Raw genomic sequence first — 22,153 nt, forward strand, 5'->3', positions numbered from 1 at the left:
GTGGGAAGTTGTGTTAACTCGACCCACATAGCCCACAGTGAGAAAGATCTGTGTCATGTCATATTGTCCAGCTTGCACTGACCATCACCTTCTGTCTCATGCAAGCTGCTGCACGTCGCACCATTGCCAAAATTTGGTGTAACAGTAAATCCACTCGTGTGGGCCAGTGAATGCTGGGCACTGTTTGCCTGCAGTTCTGCCGTTTGCATGTTTCTGCAGTACACCCACCACACAGATCGCCCCTTGGGGAGCGGAGCTCCGTGACTATGGGAAAGCACAGTGATGAGTCTGTGGCGCGCATCTATTTAGATTTGCACACTGTCTGGTGACATCAGTGGGAGTGTGATGGCGGCAGGTCAGTCAGCAGTGGAAGGGCGGTGGCCCAGGATGTCAGCACATGAGGTTGGCAAGAGTATCCTCATGCGGTCAGCTAGTGACAGCAGAGGCAGCTGGCGCCACCTATAAACTGTCCGTAGCGATTTCGCTGCATAGGCGCCTGCCTGTGAATCACTTGGAAAGACGTCTTGAAGGCTCATGCACTGGTAGCTTAATAATGACACAGTGTTCACTAGTGCTACAGTTAATGCATTACAACAGAATGAAGTTCACTATTTGAATTGTTCAAAAAGACATCCAAAGTTCAATTCCAAAGTTCATGAGTTGCACTGCCCTACACGTTTGCTGACGAACTCAATCGCAGAAGCATGACGCAACACTCGATCAACCTTCAACACTGGAGACAGTAGAGGCACGGAGATTGCATGGTAAGTATAAACTTGTACAAGTACAGTGGCACTGTGAGTCGAATGTGAGTCCGAGAGAAGTGACGGACAAGCCTGGCAGCAGCACGGAGGCAATGTCCAGAGCTTTACAGTAATGTGAATATGATAACTGGCGTGGGCACCTATCCAACCTCAAAATCCGAAATCTGAGTTTGCAGGACAGACCGGATCAGGTTGTGGAAAGGGGCCAGGGTCAATTACTGTTAGTTATACAGGAACACACACAACTCTGTTCCTGTAACTGATGCACAGTTTCCTCTTTAAAACAACAAAGATCAATTCATGGCTGAGGGCCCAAGTAACTTCTCCAGAATAAGTTTAAAGGATTGCTTTTAACACACCAGGATTTAGAATAACGACTGAAGGCCTTACTTAAGTAAAATTACAATATCTTCTCGGCTAAAGGCAGAAATAATATTTCACATCAGCTAAGGAAATTCTTTAAAAGCCATGCATTTACAAATTCTGGATAAAAGGCCATATTAAGGAAAATTCAAGTTAATTCTTCGGCTGGAAGCCCAATTTAAAAAAAAAAACTATTTTTTTACATAAAAAGAGAGACTTTAAAAATAAGCCTTTACGCACTACAACAGAAAAACATCTTAAAAAAACTTGGTGTATCTTGTCAGCTGAAGGCCCCAACAATTACTCAAGAATAATTAAAGACAACCTTAAGATAAACATTTACCGAACATGGCTGAAGGCCATTTCGAGAATTCAAGATAATTAAAGAGAAACCTTGTATATAAGGTTTTACATATTAAAGCCACAGATTCTGAAACAAACACGGCTAAAGGCGTAAATACAGAGCAACAAGAATTTTAAATGAAACACGGTTGAAGGCCTAATCTTAAAGATGCTATGAAATTCAGCTGAAGGCCATATACTAAACATAAAACAGACAATATTAATATATGGCTGAAGGCCTGGCACAGTACCTGCGACCAAATAAAATGACAATCACAAACAACAAACAGTGGTGCTCATAAGTGTTCCAAGGGTCGGCCTGGGGAGGAAACTCTAACCACAATTTAGGTGAGACAGACAGCCAAGCGCAGCACTAAACAATCGGGTTGCAGAGCGACCTACGGACGGCTGACAAACCAACCGACTGCCCAATCAATTCCCTTCTACCCGACCAACAGCACGACAACCAAAAGTACCAATGAAGATGAGGATCACAGCAGGATTATGTCTTAATAATTGGCGTATAAACACACTCAAAGCGCAATAAACACTCAAAGAGAAAAGAGAACAACACCAAGCTGTCGAACTACACACCGTGCTGGACAGCATCAACACGCCAAGGAAAACACACTGCCGCAAAACTACGCCAATGACCGGGGCAGGTAACCGGAACGTTAATGGCCACAAGGCAGAAGATACTGCTGGAGCACTTCACTAATAAATTATAATCATTTCAAAGGTTAAACACCATACAGGGAGATGGCTGCAAAATTTTGCCGACTCCAACACACCATCATGTTGCTGTTTGCGGCGACAGCCCAGGATGCAACGAAGAGATGTCACAATGGTTGAGCTTTCGTGACAGGTTCACTGATTACTAAATCCAGCATGCAGGCGCGATGGGCGACGAACTTAACAGTTCTTGCAGCTAGCGCAACACAACTCCGACGGCATGTGCACGCCGCCACCGACCCCGGCCTGATCACTCGCTGCAGAGACATCGGTTGCTCCGCTGCAACCGACCAACTGCCACACACACCATGACACAGAAATATAACTGCAACACCAATGAAGTTGCAGTGCTACTAGTACCGATAAATGCTGCTGCTGACACTGACGGAGGCAATTGAGCAACTCGTTCAAATAATAACTGAGGGAGGGATAAGACGCCACTCAATGGTGACAAAATACCCAAAAGGAAAAACGGCATTAACACGAGCCGACCACAGCTCAACACCCAATGCAGTGAAGGCACAAAGACATAAATGCAGGTCCAGGAGCTATGATGGACAAATACCCTCTGACACAGGAGGTGGTGTCCAGAGCTTGACCAGAGATATGTGACAGCTGGCTCCAGATGTGCATCACTGTGGGTGTGGGTTCTGTCTGACTGCTGGTGGAGGGATTGTCGTCTAGGTGAGAGATGAGAAAACTTGGATTTCATGGTCGAGTGGCTGCTCGTAAGCCACACATCACTCCAGTAAATGCCAAACGACGCCTCGCTTGGTGTAAGTAGCATAAACATTGGACAACTGAACAGTGGAAAAACTTTGTATGGAGTGATGAATCACAGTATACAATTTGTAGATCTAACGGCAGGGTGTGGGTATGGCGAGTGCCCGCTGAGCGTCATCTGTCAGTGTGTGTAGTGCCAACAGTAAAATTTGGAGGTGGTGGTGTTATGGTGTGGTCGTGTTTTTCATGGAGGGGGCATGCACCCCTTGTTGTTTTGTGTGGCACTGTCACAGCACCGGCCTACATTGATGTTCTAAGCATCTTCTTGCTTCCCACTGGTGAAGAGCAATTCAGGAGTGGTGATTGCATCTTTCAACATGATCGAGTACCTGTTCATAATTCACAGCTTGTGGCGGAGTGGTTACATGAGAATAACATTGCTGTAATAGACTGGCCTGAACAGAGTCCTGACTTGAATCCTACAGAACACCTATGGGATGTTTTGGAATGCCGACTTCATACCAGGCCTCACTGAGCGACATCGATACCTCTCTTCAGTGCAGCACTCCATGAAGAATGGGCTGCCATTGCCCAACAAACCTTTCAGTACCTGATTGAACGTATGCCTGCGAGAATGGAAGCTCTCATCAAGACTAAGGGTGGGCCAACACCATACTGAATTCCAGCATTACCGATAGAAGGCGCCATGAACTTGTAAGTCATTTTCAGCCAGGTGCCCGGATACTTTTGATCACATAGTGTATCAGAATCAACAGCAAACCAATACTAACAGTGATAGGCCAGGTATACATGGCAATGTTGCAAGTTGAAGATGAAGAGCTAGAGAAAGTGTATGAGGATACTGAAGGGGCAATACAGAACATAAAGGGAGATGACAATCTAATAGTCATGGGGGACTGGAATGCAGTAGTAGGGGAAAGAGCAGTAGAAAAGGTTATAGGAGAAAATGGGCTTGAGAGAAGGAATGAGAGAGAAGGGAGACTAACTGAGTTCTGTAATAAATTTCAGTTAGTAATAGCGAATACTCTGTTCAAGAAGTATAAGAGGAGGAGGTATACTTGGAAAAGGTTGGGTAATATGGGAAGAATTCAGTTAGACTACATCATAGTCCATCAGAAATTCCGAAATCGGGTACTGGATTATAAGGCACCCAGGAATGGATATAGATGCAAATCACAATCTAGCAGTGATGAAGAGTAGGCTGAAGCTTAAGAGATTAGTCAGGAAGAATCAACACACAAGGAACTGGGATAGAGAAGTACTAAGGAGTGATGAGATATGCTTGAAGTTGTCTAAGACTGTAAATACAGTAATAAGCAATAGCTCAGTAGGCAGTACAGTTGAAGATGAATGGACATCTCTAAAAAGGGCAACCACAGAAGCTGGAAAGAAAAACATAGGTACAAAGAAGGTAACTGTGAAGAAACCATAGGTAACAGAAGCACTTCAGTTGATCGATGACAGAAGAGAATACTAAAATGCTCAGGGAAATTCTGGAATACAGAAATACAGGTAGCTGAGAAATGATATAAATAGGAAGTGCAGGGAAGCTAAGACGAAATGGCTGCATGAAAAATGCGAAGAAATCGGAAAAGAAACTCAGCGTATAGGAAAGTCAAAACAACCTTCGATGAAATTAATATATATATATATATATATATATATATATATATATATATATATAAGAATAATGGAAGGGGTAGATAATCACAAATGTAGAGCATTGTCTCAAAAAAGGATGATCCTGCCTCTTCCTAGTATATATGTACTTGAAAATATAATGTATTTAAAACAGAACGTACACACAAAAAGATCACTCATCAATGAATGTTACACAATACACACCAATGATAACAAGACAAAAATTGGATGTTCATGTCCAAAGTGTCAACACAAAGTTATTTATCCATCCTAGTATCAAACTATACAATGTATTACCAGATACCATTAAAAACACACTGATCATTGGTCACTGCAAATCTAAATTGAAGTCACACTTGGTTGGTCAATGCTTTTACACATGAAATGAATGTCTACAGAAATAAAATTTTCTATGTTAACCCAATGTAGTCTTATACAGGAGAACATTTGTATATTACCTCTCTGAATATACATAACAACATTTATTCAAGTATTCATCATTAATTGATACATTAATGTGTCTTATTTTATGTACAAAGGTATAATTATATAAAAAATCTTTAATATTAACATACAAATCCCAATATCTCTTGCACAGTATGCAGCTATAGATGAAATGGATCAATAAATCAAGTCCTTAAGAAGGGTAGAAAATTTGATCCAGCAAACTACAGGCCAATTTAAATAATTCCAGTACTAGCCAGAGTCTTTGAACGCATACTTCATCAGTAGATGTATGAGTACCTAGAACTAAATGATATGTTAAGTACATCACAGTTTGGTCATAGAAAGGAAAAGTGAACTATACATGCCACAGAACTCTCAGTGAAAGACTTTTAGAACCATTCATGGACCATGCTCATGTACAGGTATGTGATCTGAGCAAGGTCTTTAACTGTGTTGACCACTCTGTTTTTCTCTCTGAACTTGAGTACTACGGGATATGTGACAAAAGCATACCTCAATAAAAGGAAGCAAGTGATTTCAGGACGTTATTTGACAAACACACTTGAGGTTGTTCATGGAGTGCCACAGGAATCTAAATTAGGAGCACTTCTATTCCTTGTACATATAAATGACTTACCAGGACACATAGATGTAAAGACGTATATGTATGCAGATGATACAACTTTTTCTTGAAAACCTTGTTAGTAGTATGAATATGGCAAAAGAAAATGCAGTATCATGGTTTAATGTGAATGGTCAACTATTAAATGAGAAAACGATCCAAAATATGTGGTTCAGTCTATCGAAGACTACAAAAATACAAAAAGAAAATGCAATATTTTTAGATGTCATACTTGACAATAAGCTAACATGGAACTGTCATGTTGAACACATAGTGGTTAGGCTGTCTGCTGAAGATACTTACGTGCCATGTGACATTTGAATATATAAGGACAATGTACTTTGCTTTTTTTCAATCTGTTTGACGGTATGGATTAATGCTCTGGGGAAACAGCAAAAAAATAAGTGAAATTCTTGTGGTCCAGAAGAAAGCAATCAGAATAAAGGCAAAGCCAAATAATAGAACATATTGTAACCCACTGTTCATTAAATATAGAAAATTAACAGTTATTAAACTATACTTTCCAGATAGTTTTAACTACATACAAACCTAACCACCAAATTTAGGTGTAATGAATCAAAAGCATGACTACAATACAAGAAATGTTACTTCTCTGCTGTTGCCAGAAAATAGATTACGAACAACTAGCAAACATCATAAGTACATGGCAATTGAAATATATCACAAGTTGTCTAAAAATGCTTCAAGCATGCCAGTCAAAGTATTTAAGGAAAAGTTACACAACTTCTAGTTAACTAACCCATTCTAATAATTAGAAGAATTTTTAGAAATGCTCAATATAAAATTAAATATGTGAAAATGTATTTTACAAAATTAATAGATTAAGTGAACCAGAATGTTATAATGCTGAATGACTAATAAAGAATATAAATCTGAATCTGAAACTGATACATAACTGAGTTATTATTCCCTTAAATTCGACAGTATTGATTTAACTGAATGTAAAGTTATATATTTCAGATTATTGACATTAATTATTTTTATTAATTACATAATGTATTTATCATCAGCACACATATAATCATCAACTGTTCAAATAATATTAAATAACGAGCAGCAAATGTGAAGTGTAGTCATATACTAACATAATACTCAGTACAGTGTATAAAGTGATACGGTAAAAACCTGTATCATGTGCTCCTATAGGGAATCCCAGACTGTTCTGTAGGTACCATGAGTGTAAAATACTGAGAATCTGAGCAAACCAATTACACTGTTCAAGAAAGATAAGTACATTATCTACAAGACATTACGATGCTAAAAACATTCATAATTACAATAAAAACTACAAAAATGTTCATATATAAATCATCCTGGTGAAATAAAATGATTGATTAACATGTTCTATAGCAACAGAAAAAGAACAATGGTCATTATTTTACTCATTTCTCTTTGTGATAGTTGATTACCCGTATTACTTTAGTAACAGACTCTCAGAAACATTCTCATATCCATTATCATATATACAGACTAGTTCTTCAACATGCTACCATTAGTCAACAAAGTGTTTTCAATGACCTGTTAAAACATAGTATCAAAATTTACATGTAGCAATAAATCGAAACATAATGAAATTTTTGCTCTGCAGATCAGTGTATGCTGATATGAAACTTAATGCAATATTAAAACTGTGTGCAGGATTGAGATTTGAACTCATTATCTTTGCATTTTGTGGACAAGTGCTCTAGAATTGAGGTACCCTAACATGACTCAGAAGCCATCCTCACAGCATTATTTCCACCAGTATCTCATCTCTTATCTTCTGAACTTCACAGGTAGAAGCCCTTCTGCTAAACTTGCAAGACTAACACTGCTGGAAGGAAAGGTGGCCTTGGGGATGTTTCCAGAATGAAGTTTTCACTTTGCAGTGTTCAGTTTTATTCTGTAAAAATATCCCAGGCTGTGGCTAAGCCATGTGTCCACAGTATCCTTTCTTCCTGGAATGCTAGTCTTGCAAGTTTCACGGGAGAGTTTCTGTGAAGTTTAGAAGGTAGAGGAGTGGACTGGCAGAAGTGAAGCTGTGAGGTTGGGTCATGAGTCACGCTTGAGTAACTAAGCAAAGCACTTGACCACTAAATGTAAATGTTTAGAGTTCGAGTGTCGATCCAGCACAGAGTTTTAATCTGTCAGGAAGTTTCAAATTGAAACATGGTTAAGCAGAATTAATCCTAGCAATGACAGTATGTGCTAATGTTTGCAAAGTATGGAAGCAACTCATAATCTAATTCAGAAACATGACTTCACAATACATGCTACACGAAATATGTTAATTGATACAGTGCAATTATATTTATGTATTATTCCATAATGGTCAGAATTTTCCACAAATGCAGTGAAGGTAAGCCTTCAGTTTCTTTTTAAAATTTTTCATTACTTGTAATGCCATTGTCTGTCAGAACTGGGTTTTACTTTATACTGGAATGGTACTCATTATATGTAGAAACAAACATCTTATCTTCAAAAACAATTCAGTTAATTGTCATTAAATCATTATTCCATATACTCACTCTCATTATAAAGACTACAGATTAAGCCCAGCGTTACTACCCTTTCTTATTCACAAAACAAACAGATCGCAGATATCGTTGCACCCTAGCATATACTGCATCAGTATAATTGCATCAGTAGAATACTAGAAACAAAGAAAACTATTGTGCCGCCAACCACAAAACAGAAATTTCTTAAAGGGTTCCATAATAAGCACGATAAAAATTAGCCACTGAACTGCTAAGTATAGTTATCACTTTTCCCACAATGTAGTGTAAGTTTCAGCTTAAGAAATTATTTTTACAAAACCCTTTCTACATATCAGAAGAATATCATATTAATATGCAAAAATGAAGTGCTTTGAAAAAGATGGTTTTAGTACATGGTATATTATTTATTTGAAATATTATCATATGGTAATCAATGACATATGCAGAAGGATGTACAATATGTAATGTATACAGAATTATAATGTTCGCTGTACATTATTCAAGTGTAAAAATATACAACTTCCAGTTCATGTTAAATCAGCCTGTTAAAAGAAAAGAAAAAATTCCTTGAGGTTTATGCTTATGTGCTGCTCCATGACTCTGCTGTCAATACCTTTATTCTTGGCTTTTGTGTAATTTCTGTGTTTTTTTCAGTAAACGTGTTTTTTTCGTATCCAGGGTGTAATTATAAAGTTAATAAAATGTTTTCTTGCCTTTAAAATAATATTTTTCATCAGGTTATGGGCCCAGTACATGTGTAAAGGCAAACAACATAGTTTAATTAAAACAATATTTGAAATGAGCCTATGTCTGTAGAGATACATAACCGCTAGCGGCGATTATAAGGTCAGCATTGATAAGCTTGAAGGACCTGAGGACTGGGCGAAATGGAAATGGCATATTTCTATGGTGCTGCGTTCATATGGACTAGGAGATATTATTGACGGTACGCGTGAACGTGTAGAGTTGCCGCAAGATGCGACAAGTGCACAAAAAGAAGCGTATGTGGAATGGCACAAGGACGACGCAAAGGCAGCAAGTCTTATAGCAAGTGCGCTAAGTAAACCTGTTGCAGAACTCCTCGTAACGTGCAAGAATGCTAAAGAAATCTGGGACAAATTACACGCCCGATTTGAACGTAGCAGTACTAAGCGTTTGAATATGTTGATTGAAAAATTTTTCCGTGTTAAACGTGTTGAAACGGAAGATATTAGTGCACATGTGGCCACACTGCGAAAGTTATTTGTCGACCTGAACGATGGATTAGCAAAACATGAAGAAAATACGCCATCTGAAAGAATTTTAAATGGTCGAATTTTGTCCACACTGGGAAAAGACCGACAATTTTAAGGATCTCTGGGATACGATACCGACAGAAAAGCAAAGCTTGAATTTATTAACTGAAAAACTCTGTACTATTGAACTGCGTGAACAAGACATTAATGGAAGTGCAGCTTTCGTCGCTTCTAAAACAAGAAAATGGCAAACAATTAATCAGCAAGTAAAGATGATGAAGACACGATTAAAACAGAAGTTTCCATTTAATATATGCAAACAATTAGGTCACTGGGCAGCAGAGTGTCCACAGAACACTCGTAACAGTAATAAAAGAAAAGAGAAGAAGCAAGAAAGTGAACACGCTGCATTTACTTCATACGCTATGGGTGTGTGTACCAGTAATCACAGTGGCGCTACAAATCATATCACTCCCAACAAAAAGTATTTTGTTTTGGATAGTGAATGTGATGCTGCTCAAGTAATTTCATTGGGAAAACAAGATGTCAAAATGTGTGTGTACGGTCAAGGAACAGTTTACATCCAAATTCGACGAAGCAATAAATGGTACAATGCTAGAATGAACAATGTTTTGTACGTCTCTGATGCAAGTGTTAATCTGTTATCTGTGAGAGCCATTGCCTGCAGAGGCTACAGTACTAATTTTAGTTATAATAATGTCTGTGTTCGAAAACAAGTCAATGGCAATATTGTTATCACAGGTTATGTGAAAAATGGACTTTATGTGTTGTTAGAAATGCAAAAATGAATCATGTGAACTTGATGATTTCATCCGAAACATTTCAAGTGTACCATGAAAGATTTAGTCATCAAAATAAACAACATGTGAAGAATATTTTAAAAGGAATGAACATTAATGTGAAAGATGCCAAGAGTGAATTTTGTGATGGCTGTGCGGTTGGAAAGATGCATAGGCTGCCATTCAAAACACGAACAATACACTCTACCAGTACTGCTGAATTAATCCACGTGGATGTCAGTGGACCAATGAGCACGAAATCTTTTGGAGGTAAGCAGTATTATGTATGTTTCACAGACGATTTTAGTAAATTTCGTTGAATTTTCTTTTTAAGACACAAAAGTGAAGTGTGTACTGTGCTTAAGCAGTTTTTAAATGAAGCACAAACTAATGGACATGTTGTCAATGGTGGCAAAGAATTTAACAATAAGAATGTCAGTGCACTGCTTGCAGACAGGGGAATAGAGCTTCTGATTCCTCCTCCTTACACTCCTGAACAAAATGGTGTGGTTGAACGGGAAAATAGCACCATTGTTGAAGCTGCCTGGTCAATGCTAAACCCGAGTAAATTACCTAAAGGGTTGTGGGCAGAGGCATGTAACACAGCAGTCTACCTAATAAATCGTACTGGAAAATCTTCAGTTGAAAATAAAACCCCTTATGAAATATGGTTTAATCGACCAGTAGGACGACTTGATCATCTCAGAATTTTTGGCACAGGCTGCTATGTTCACATTAACAAACAATCCCGTTCCAAGTTTGATGATAAGGCAGTTTTTGGACGACTTGTTGGATATGTAGATGACAAGTATGCGCTTAGAGTTTGGATTCCATCTAAAAGAAAAGTGGTGTTGAGTCACGATGTGAAATTTAAGCCAGAAATTGTTTGTGATTTACAAAGTGATCATGTTGAATTTGCTCAGGAAGAATTTAATGATACGAATTCATCTAAAGATGACCAACGTAAATCTCCTAGACTGTACACTTCTGGAGGAAGTCAAACTCAAGAAAAAACTGGCACTCTCGATTCTAGAGAAAGTCAAGAGTCGAGTGAATCTGATGAAAATAAAGAATTAACAGAATTTCTAAAAGCAGAAGCTGCTGAATCTTCTAATGAAGAGAAACAGAAGAATAAAAGACAATGAAGAAAACCAACCTGGATGGAAAGTGGTGTATTTTGTATGGCAACAAAAGTTGATGCACTTGAACACAAAGATCCAAACCGTTTTTCAGAAATACTGCAGTCAAATGAGAAGGAAGAATGGATGCAAGCTATCAGTGAAGAACTTCAATCACTAAAGAAAAACAATACCTGGGTGCTGGTTGCCAAAGTATTGCAAAAGCGCTGGGTTCTACGGCGAAAGCTCGCAGTCAGTGGAGGTACTCGCTTTAAAGCCAGATTGGTTGCAAAAGGCTGTATTCAGGAAGCAGGAATTGATTATGACGACGCCTTTAGTCCTGTGGCACGTTATGACACCATACGAACTCTGTTGGCTGTAGCTGCTTCAAAGAAAATGCTGCTACAACAATTCGATGTAAAGACAGCTTTTTTGAATGGAATACTTGAAGTATATAAGGAACAACCAGAAGGTTTCGAAGATGGTACAGGTCGAGTGTGTTTCTTAAAAAAGAGTCTTTATGGGTTTAAGCAAGCGCCACGTTGCTGGAACAAATGTTTTGTTGAGTTCATGAAGAAAGCTGGTTTTTCAAACAGTGATGCAGATCCATGCCTATTTTATCGTAGACAAAATGGCAATCTACGTTGATGATCGCCTGATTGTCGGCAGTAACAAGAAAGAAATTGCTGTTTTTATGGATGTTTTACAACATGAATTCGAAATAACAACTGGCAGTCTTGACAATTTTCTTGGCATAAAAATAAAGCAATATGAAGATGGAGCAATAATGATAAGTCAAGAGAAATACACAGAAGAAATTCTGCTAAGATTTCGAATGGCAGAATGCAATACAATCTCGACTCCTATTGGACATGAGTACAATAATCAAAACGAATAAGTTTCGTCATCTGTACCCTACCGTGAAGCAATTGGTTGTCTCATGTACCTTTCAACAGTAACTCGTCCAGGCATCACTTTTGCAGTCAATAAAGCTGCTCGAGCTATAGAGAAACCAACCACTGAAGACTGGAATAGAGTAAAGCGCATTTTCCGGTATTTGAAAGGGATCTTAAGTTTTGGAATATTATATAATAAAAAAGAAGAGTTAAAGATTTACGCTGATGCAGATTTCGCAGGTGATAACCGGACAAGGCGCTCAACAACTGGAATTCTTGCAAAGTACTCAGGTGGTGCAGTGTCATGGACAAGTCAGTTGCAGAAAGTAGTGGCCACATCTACAACCGAGGCGGAAATAATTGCAGCTAGTGAAGGAGCGAAAGAGTTAGTTTGGTTACGTCTTCTGTTATCAGAATTAGTGGAAATGTCGGGGCAGCCTCCAGTCCTTTACATTGACAATGCCAGTGCATTGAAGTTAGCAAAAAAACCAGAATATCATCGACGTTCTAAACATATAGAGGTCCGACATTTCTATGTTCGTGAAAGATATCTGAACGGTGAGATTTTCTTGGAACACATTGATGGACACAACCAGTTGGCAGATATTTTGACGAAACCCCTTGGATGAGTTAGATTTAATTTTCTATGTTCAGAAATAGGCATGCAAGAGAAAAAGCAATAATTTCATGATTTTTTTCTTTTAGAGGAAGCGTTAAAAGAAAAGAAAAAATTCGTTGAGGTTTATGCTTATGTGCTGCTCCATGACTCTGCTGTCAATACCTTTATTCTTGGCTTTTGTGTAACTTCTGTGTTTTTTCAATAAATGTGTTTTTTTCGTATCCAGGGTGTAATTATAAAGTTAATAAAATGTTTTCTTGCCTTTAAAATAATATTTTTCATCACAGTTGTTACGGATAAGAATAAATTAAAAAAACAGCTAAGACTTTATCTTTTGAATAGTTCTTCCTCTTCATTCCTGGATTTTTTTGACAATGTATAATATTTTGTGAAATGTGTTTAATTTCAAGTATTCCTATAAGAAATGATTATGTAGCGCTGGCATATTAAAAGCTGACCGAATGATTTTATATGAATTAGAATGTAAACCTCATAATTTATTTGTATACTGAGTACAATGTACTAATTTTTGAGACTTAAACTTTGATGTTAGAAAAAATACAGTTTAAAATATTCACTTAGTAAATACATTAAGATCATATAATCTTTTCTTTCCAAATAAAAGTCCTACAAGACTTCAATCCTGCCTTGATAACTTCATAACAAATGTACATAAAACTGAATTTGAACTAGGGTTTTTTAATGCTGATCACCTGTGAGACCATAAAGATATATGGGTGAAATTAATTACTGAGAAATTAAATGTGGAATTAGGATCGCCAAATGTAAGGGCAAATGAACACTACACTGAACACTCAAATAATGGATGAAGGCATCATGGAGGAGTATAAAAGCAGAGCTGGGTGCAGATATAAATTGTAAAGAAACCACAAGTGCTGTCAATATCACAACAGATGAATTTAATCAATTTTTTTGTCATGGCAGTAAACCCCACTACCACACCAACTTCTGGCCAGCTTATTTCCAATTCAGTGTATGCTCGTAATGTAGGTATCCCATTTCTGGCAATGAGTTTCTTCAAAACTGTGCAAACACTGTGCTAACTTTCAAGTGGACACAAAGACGAGTATACGATGTGGTTAAATCTATGAAATTCTAATTCTGAGGACATTTGTGGCTTATCAAATTTTGCAATAAAAACAGTGGATCTTATATCAAACCCTCTTTGTACACTAATAAACTGGAAGTATGCTAGTGGCCATTTTTCAGAGCGTCTAAAAAGAACAGTTGTCGTCCCTATCCACAAAAAGGATAACAAATAATTCACAAATAATTATCGTCTAATTTCACTGCTTATTACACTCCTCAAAATAATATAATACTGTGTACAACAGGATATTTGCAGGCATTTATCTGAAAACAATATTCTGACTAAATCTCAGTATGGTTTTAGGTCCAAATTATGAACAGTGGAAGCAGCTGAAGAAACCATTTCTTTTATACAAACCTCATTTGAATCAAAGTTATCCACTAAAGCCATTCTAGTAAACCTAAGCAAGGCACCTGATTCAGTGAACCATATGCTACTACTGGGGTAACCTTGGTGTTACAGAGTCAGAGACTTAGATCTCTCCTTCATAAGCTACTGTCTCAGTGAGAGGAAACAAATTGTAGTTTATATAAACCAAAACTCTCAAGGCAACCTCAGGTGTTCCTCAGGGTTCTGTGCATGGTCCTTTATTGTTTATAATATTTGTGAATGATCTTCCAGGTAACACGCCATGTAAATCAGTACTTTATGCTGATGACACAACATTCGTTAGCTCTGAAAAAGACATCAACAGATTGTAACTGGAAAACAAAATGTACCTTAACTTGTCTAATACATGTTTCAAAGCCAATGAGCTGTCTATCAACTATGAAAAGACAGTGAACTTCATTTTCAGCTTATCGAGCAATGAAACTGAGTACTCAACTAATCAGCTACTTTGTAGAAATTTGATTCCAAATTAACCTGGGACAAGTACATAAACAGAAAGCTCTCACATTACCTTTTTACTGAGTAAACTACAGACATGCGTAACAACATCTCTATTACTTAACTCCTACTATGCCATCTTTCACTGCCACCTGCAGTGTGGTCTCATTTTATGGGGTAATTCTGGAAAAAAAATCATCTGACAAAAAAAGGCTATCAGGATTATTTCAAGAGTTAAAAACTCTAAAACATCCTGGAGACTTCTTTTTAAAGACTTATATCACTTTGTATATACTGCTGCCTACTATAGATTAAAGAAAAGTTAAATAACTACATCTTGAGGGAAGATGTACACCAACATAAAACTAGGCAAATGAAACAGATAGCTATGCCCACAGCCAGATTAAAGAAAACATAGTCTAGTTATGAATTAAAATTATATTTAATACTATACCTTTACAGGCACATCATGTCTTGGATAATGACTTTAATACAAAAATGAAAAATGGTTGAAAGAAAAGGCTTTCTACAATATTTCAGACTTTCAAAACTGTTCTAAGAATGGCCTGAGATACAAAATAATTTCTAACTGTAAACTATTTTGTATTTATCTTAGTATGTGAATAGTTTATTTGATATTTGTGTGTATTATTTTCTATGTACCGTAAAATTAAGAAATTATTCTCTAATGTATAGTTTATGTTTATGTTATTGTTAGTATGTGCACTGTAATTGTGTCAACAAAATGTATTTGTACAAAGTATGTAAACTCCATATAAAGACACCAATTGTATAAAATTGCTCAAAGATGGATCAAAATAAATAAATTACTACCATAATCTGTGTTTTTATTTGAATACTTGATCATTACGTATCTATTTACATATGATTTAACTTGTAACCTCATGACCATTTACATATTGTTATTACTGTAATAACCTGACATGTACTACATCCTAGTGATACACTCGCATCAAGGATCCATGCAACCTGAAATAAAATTTAAAAAACCTTAGTCTCGTCATCATATTTTTCATAACACTTCAATAACACAATATCACTTCATAATCTTCTCAGCATCACATTATCATCCCATTATCAACAGGCATAATATTCCACAAAGTATCTTAACACATTACTATAATCATCTAGAGTAAATAGTCCAGTATATGAACAGGTACCAGTGAATGAACAAGTGAGACATAAATTTAAAAATTAACTTTTAAAAAGCCCTCCATTGTGTCTGGTGATTTCAGTCATCTTCTACCGGCAAGTGGGTAGCTAGCTGGCAGCTGACTGCACCTGCACATCAGGCAACCTCAGCAGTAGAAAGAAGTGGACTGTGTGACACAGCTGTCAGTGTTGTTTACTGCTACCCCGTACTAAGATAATAACCATTTCACAAGTAATTTTAATGGTAAATTTTCCCATTTTGGTAAACATTGTTGCTTGTTTTGTATACTATGTACATAAAGTAATAGATAAATAAATTTTCTAATTATAAAAAATAAATTCAAAGTGCTATATTTTGAGGTTAAGTGGGTGCTCAGTAACTGGACAGTTAAAATCAATATTTGCCAATAATACAAATGGGCCTAAATGAACTGTTTACTACAGCAAATACATTTTAAGTTCACTTTTCATTATTCTTTATGCCACCAGTTTCCAGTGGGTAAACAAGAATTTTGAGATTTTTTTTCAGGAATTATTCCACTCAGCTAAATACAGAATAATTATTTATTTATTTATTTTTGATCCAACATCAACTGATTCCAAAATAAAATATTTTGTTCCAGTCTTCTGGATAAGTTGGAGCCTTACTTATTAGAGTTACATATTACTGTCTAGTACTATTATCTACACACGTTTTTCTAAATTTAGTCGAGAGAACAATGTTACATATATGGACTATACATAAAGGCAATTTGCTATTGCAATACATAGCTTAGGAAATTTGTAGTTTGTGACACAATCTTCAGATCTGAGATTCAAGTATTTATGGTCTGTGACACAGCCTAAGATTTGAGATTCATATACTTTTAGAAAGAGGATCCTTCATTGTATGGGTACACTAAATCTAGAAACTCATCTGTTGCATACACAGGATTATTTAGGAGCCATAATTTAATTTTTTTTTTGGTTCTGTAATGGGCAATTTGGAGATATTAGGATGGAAGCAATTCAGTAGTTTTATGCCTGGATAGTGAGGGCTTTTCTGATAAAGTGTTGTTCTATAGGAGATATTGTCAGGTCTCTCTCTACCTATAGTGTTGAAATTGTGTATTTCTTTATTAACTGTTTTGTTACTGTTTACTGCCATAATGATTGGCTTAAGTACATACAGTGAGTACTTTCAATTCTCTAAACAAATTTCTGTAGGATTCCCTGGAACATTTATTTCCCATGATTCCAAGTGCCTTCCTCTGTAGGATAAGTACAATTTTCATAACCGAGCGAAGTGGCACAGTAGTTCTCACACTGGACTCACATTCGGGAGGATGATGGTAAACCCACATTTGGTCATCCTGATTTAGCTTTTCCATAATTTCCCTAAATCGCTTCAGACAAATGCCGGGATGGCGCCTTTGATAGGGCATAGTCGACTTCCTTCCTCACCCTTCCCTAATCCAATGGGACTGATGCCCTCACTGTTTGGTCCCCTCCCCCAAACCACCCAATCAACCAACACTTTTTATATTACTGTTACTGCTAGACCCCTTCACCTTTATCCCATAGCTTCGATAGAATTCAAATAGTTCAAAACATATTTGCCTCAGAGTGGTAATATCACAAAAAGGTGTCAGTTTTCTTAGGGCATATATGGTTGCAGATAGCTTTTTGCAAATATCATTTACATGATCAGACCAGTTTAACTCTGCATCAAGTGCCAGGCCAAGAAATTTGGTCGAGTATTCTTTTTTAATGTATTCATCACTCATTAAAATTTGTGTTTCTTGAATTTTTTGCCTCCCAAAATCAAATTCAATATAGACTCTTTTATTTGTATTTAATTTTAGTTTATGTTCATTAAAATACTGCAGAATTATGCATCCCGCAGTAGTGGATTTCGTTTCGAGTTGCAAATAGGGAAGATTATGGCATATTAATGTGGTACCATCTGCATATGAATAGCTTTAGTGGATTTTGTTATAGACTGAATATCATTAACATAAATAATAAAAAGAAGTGGTCCTGATATTGACCCCTGTGGAATACTAAAGGTAATGTTAGTTATAAAACTACCTGGTGAATTAAAACTGTGTGCCGGACCGAGACTCGAACTCGGGACCTTTGCCTTTCGTGGGCAAGTGCTCTACCAACTGCGCAGGAGAGCTTCTGTAAAGTTTGGAAGGTAGGAGACGAGGTACTGGCAGAAGTAAAGCTGTGAGGACATGTTTGGGTAGCGCAGTTGGTAGAGCATTTGCCCGCGAAACGCAAAGGTCCCAAGTTCGAGTCTCAGTCTGGCACACAGTTTTAATCTGCCAGGTGCTTTCATATCAGGGCACACTTTGCTGCAGAGTGAAAATCTCATTCTAATGTCAGTGGTGTTTGATTTGTATGCTACCTCTGTAGTGCTAATAGACACAAACTGCTTCCTATTTGTCAAGTGGGATCTAATCAGATTATGGGCTGTGCCTCAAATGCCATAGTTCCACAGTTTGTCCAGCAATATGGTCATATCAACACAGCCAAATGCTTTTTGTAAGTCTGGAAAGATACCACATACATTGTCTATTGTTTGAAAATAGTTTATATTGTTAAAATTAAGCACTAGTCCAGATAACAGTTAAGAGGGCATCATTTGATGCATGGTTATTTGTTATAAACTGGCTCTGTTCCCTCAAATCAGTCTGATAATCTGTTTTCTTTGTCACAGATGTCTGATGAAGAATTAAACTTATGGAGAAAAGAAACTATGAGCTGCTGACATACTGAGAAAAATACTTAGATGATGCATTAGAGGCAGTAAGATCTGGAATCTTGAGTTTAAATAAAGCATCAGCAGAGTATAATGTTCCAAAAGCAACATTATCAACAAAGCTAAGTGACAAAATCATTGAAGGAAGGCAGATGGGTGCAATGCTTACCTTAACAAACACATGAAGAACGTTGTTGGAAGACTGGTTACAAGGAAAAGCAAAAATTGGTTTCCCAATGCATTTAGATGAAGTGAAAGATACTATGCATCACTTTATGGTGCATATAGGAAGGAAAAATTGATTTACAAATAGTAGTCCAGGATTGAAATGATTAAAACTATTTCTTAAAAGACCTCCAGCTATTTCACACCATAATGCGGAAATCATATCAGAAGAAAAAGCTAGTTTGACTGAATGCATCATACAAAGTTGGTTTGAGGAACTTGGAAAATACCTTCATGAAGAAAATTGCCAGGACATACTTCTTGATGGTGAGCAAAAAATTTAATGCTGATGAGATGGGAGTTGAATGTTGCTAAAAAACTATTAGAATTTTTTTACTATTACTCCTGGCAAAGAGAAAGAGTGTGCCACTGTATAGATAAATCTTTCTGCTAGTGGTAAAATTGTAAAAGCAATGTATGAAAGGATTCCAAAACACATTGCTGAGTGCTGTACATTCCATCTGACAAATGTTTTGTTGGTTTGAGTAAGCTAGGCTGGATGTTTGCACTAACCTTTTTTCCCAAATACTTTTATCCCTGACTGCTGGAAAAAATATCACTTTTCCTGTTTCGTTACTTTTAAATTGGCATAAATCTCTTTTAAGCTAAGCACGTTCTGATCAGAGAAGAGAATACTTATTTTCAGTTTGCCACCAAATACAACAAATATCCTTCAGCCTTGTGATGTCAGTGTTTTCCATCCACTGAAAACATCATGGAAGAATACTATCAAATGCTTGGAACAAAAGCATGTTGTATCAAAGACAGTTACAAAGGCAAATTTGCTTCTCTTCAACGATGCTTTTGAACCTGTTGTAGATGAAGAGGAAATACAGTAAGCTTTTAAAAATGTGGAATCTTTTCTTTCAGTGCTAAAGATGTAGATTTCAAGAAAAGAAAGCAGACTTGCCAACAGAAGCTGAGGAAAAACATGTTGGCTGAAGAAAAACTATATTTGCAGAATGATTCCCATGCATTTCTAAGGATTTTGGAATCTGAAATACCTACAAATACATTTGTATTTTTCAAAAAAGTTTTACTTGATTAATCAAGAACCATTGAGATTAGAGAGCCAGTTTTGTTTCCCACATGAAAGAAGTATTCATCAAAGTAGGCCTAAGGCAGAATATGCAAACCATTACTTCAGATGAACCATTATGGACCACTGGAAACTAAATTTGATAGATCTGTTGAACTCAGAACATTGCAAGCAACTGTTTCTGTAACGTCAGAAAGGAGATGTTCCTCAGATAGTCAAACAGAAGAAACTGTTTTAGAAGAATACACCTCAGACACATCTCTTCAATCTAAAACACTCATGTTGAATGAACCAGAAAGTATTCTTGGTTCTGAGGGTCAGAACTCTAAATTCCCAACAGCTAGCTCATCTCGGGAAGGTCATCAAACCCCTGAGGATTTCTGGGAGGACGATCTTCACTGGCCAGCAATTGATGGTAAAAAAATGGAAAAAGAAAAGAAATACAAATAAACTTTCTTATGAAGGTACTTCAGAAAAATGAGAAGAATATAGTGAAGCCTTAAGAGAAATCTGAAGTACTGTGACAATGTGTGGACCAGCACATTGGAAATGGCCCAAGAAAGGGAACAAGATATGATACCAGAAAGAGGAGATAAACAAGATTATTTCACATACTAATGCAATCTGTGCAAAATCTTTGCTCATACCTCACACTTATAACGTTGAGGAAATAATGAAGTATAAAAAAGTCTGGTATGCTCGTTTTGTAATGAACATTGCATTTTCTGGCCTGACAGAAGTGGTGAGAACATACATATGCTCATTTATACTTGTTTGTCATTTAAAAAAGGCAGAAACCTCACTATGGACAACACATTCTTAAAATTAGAAGCAATGAGCTTAACAATATTCCTCATTCTGTATATAGCCTTACTTTGCACCAAGTTTCACTCCTTTTCTAATAATTAATAACAGCTGTTCTACATATAAAATACTTCTGTTAAGTTAGACAAAATATCTGCTCTACAAATGGAATGATCATTACACCCTGACTTCCTAGCTACCATGACTGTGGTAACAACAGATCTAACCCCACTGTCTCACATTAGTTGGCTTTATCATAATTGCAATTTCGCAAAATAAAGCACAATTTTTAAGTGCAACCCAAATAAGTGTGAAAAGTGCTGGAAAACCATGCAGTGCATAATCACAACGAAAAATATTTGTCACTTCAACTAGAAACATAATCATTAATAAAACACATATGCAGGTTTAACTTCAGAGGCTACATATTGGCTTTTATTAATTATGATGTTGGCACATTTTCTAACCATTTTGCCACCATGTTATGTTAACACACCCATAAACCCTTACAGACAAATTTTCACAGTAGATTAATAACCTATGGTATCTTACATCTATAAATTGGTGTTTTACATTGTGACAGGAGAAGCTTTCTGTTTTTGAAGAGAACTGGGATGCCATCTCACAGACAATGAGAAATAAAGTTCAGTACCTGGTGGGGAAAATTGAAACACAGATAGATCTGGTATGGTACAACACTCTAGCTGAGTAAGGGAAACTAGGATAGGATAGTGTAGGGAACTGGTTGGTAGGATAAAATGAAAGACTCTTGAAAAAATAAACTTGGGTCCATAATAACATGAGCAGTGAACAAACCACCAGAATGGCTATGAGACCATCCAAACAACTACAGAGGCATAATATCCCAGCCTCCATAAAGTTATTGGAATGACATTGGGAAAATCTTAACAACTGACTAACCTAGATAACACAAAATAATTGTTAAGCTTGACCAAAGCATTTATATGAATATCTGTGGTCTTGTTGTGTACACCATGAACCACGATCTTTTATATATTCTTTTTCATTTAACGCAAGTGTTTTTAACATTGCTTTTGACTTGTATGAAACTTCTGTCATACATCACGCAGTGTAGTAAAATGTGAATATCCTTTTTCAGATGATACTTAAATTATTAACTAATATGCCTGTCAGTGCAACTACAAAGCCACAGAATCCTCAGTAGTAGGAACTAAAGTACAGAGCAGATGCTTGTTTGGTTGATTTTGGGGGAGGGGACCAAACAACGAGGTCATAGGTCCCATCACATTACGGAAGGAAGTCAGCTCTGCCCTTTCAGTGGAACCATCCCGCCATTTGTCTGAAGCAATTTAGGAAAATCAAGGAAAACCTAAATCAGGATGGCTGGACATGGGTTTGAACTGCCATCCTCCCAAATGCGCGTC

The sequence above is a fragment of the Schistocerca serialis genome, chromosome 2 (assembly GCF_023864345.2).
Source record: "Schistocerca serialis cubense isolate TAMUIC-IGC-003099 chromosome 2, iqSchSeri2.2, whole genome shotgun sequence".
Classification (NCBI taxonomy): Eukaryota; Metazoa; Arthropoda; class Insecta; order Orthoptera; family Acrididae; genus Schistocerca; species Schistocerca serialis.